We start from the raw sequence: 1,578 nt of genomic DNA on the forward strand, positions 1-1,578 counted from the left end.
TATATATATATATATGCACACACACATATATGTAACCTTCTCCATCCATCCATCTGTAACTTATTTTATTCAGCATTGTTCTTATGACTTAACCACTTTAATAGGTGGGAATCGTTAATTTTAAATTATATATGTTACTCTGTTATTTGGAAAGCTATGTTATTTAAGTGCATTTTCCTATTAATAAACACTTTCTGCAGAGAATTTAAAATATCACACTGCTTGTTATACTATCTAGGGTGCATATTAATAAAGTTATCTCTATAAGAAGTAGCTTAGTAACAAATCAATCCTTAGATTTTGTAGAGTTGTTTTTTTGTGTCATGGAATTGGACAGAGGGAACCAGATGCTTATTGTAAATGTCAGATGCTTAAAAAGTGAAGATATAATTTGAAAGAACCAGTGATTTCTAGAGGACCAATATTGATTCCTTTTTACCGTGGTACATCAAAATGCATTGTGAACTCTGATTTTTGAATTTAGCTCCATAAATAATGATTTCCCAAGGTGTTTGGTAATTTGTTTCTGAATTGGTAATATGATCTTACCAGTGGATGAGCATAAATAGATAAAAGTTCTGGCTCATTTATTTTTCCAGGGCTTAGAAAATGTGATAAGTTTCAGAGGTTGAACCAACATTAGATTTCATAACCTAAAATTGACCGTAACATAATTGATATGGGGCTCATATTTCAGACGAGATCAGGTGCACTGAAGGTGGTATTGCTGTAGACTGGGACTCATATTTCAGACCATGTTAATTTTCTCCACATAAAATGCCTAAATACATATGGCATATTGAGATATCAATCAAATATCTCTTTTTTGGACACTAGTTTTAATTGTCTCTAGATGAGAACGCTATTCTGACAGGCAGTCTTATTCAATGGTTCTAGTTTCAATTGCTCTGTAAATCTACCACTTATCTTTAAGCATTCTCATATATTCTTCATAATCCATATTGGTTTCCTGGTTGCCTCATCTTTTTCATTCAAATTAGATAATAAATCAGTCAATATAAGCTAAATCACGCTATGGCAATAACTCTCAAATCTAAATGACTTAAACCAAGGTTATCTCTCTTCCTTATATTTGTCAATCATAGTTATCTTCAGTTGTGACCCATCATTCTGGGTCCGAGGTAAAGTATCATCTGCTCTGTGAGATACACCATTCTTGTCCCAAAGGAAAAAACATGACAGAGCCAAGTGATGACTCACAGTTTCTGTTCAGCCATGGTCCACTACTTTCACATTTCATTGAACAAATCAAGGTCAAGCCTGCTATTGAATAAGGTGTGGAGGTAAACTCCTGCCAGTGGGAGGGACAAAAATATTTGGGAACAATAATACAATCTACTTCAGAGGTTGTTTTCCTGTCAAGCAAGTATCAATTTGTCTAATTTTTGGACTTTTTATGAAATCAAAATTTAAAGAATTTGTTAATATACAAGTAAAACTTCTTATTTCTGGGATGCAGTTTAGTTGATTTTTATTTTCTTTCGCAGTGCTGAGAATAGGACATAGGGTGATATACCACTGAGCTATATCCCCTGTCCTTTCCTTATGTTTTATTTT

Source organism: Marmota monax, unplaced genomic scaffold, assembly GCF_021218885.2.
Source record: "Marmota monax isolate L192 unplaced genomic scaffold, Marmota_monax_Labrador192_F-V1.1 WCK01_AAM20220418_F8-fsc00007, whole genome shotgun sequence".
Taxonomy (NCBI): domain Eukaryota; kingdom Metazoa; phylum Chordata; class Mammalia; order Rodentia; family Sciuridae; genus Marmota; species Marmota monax.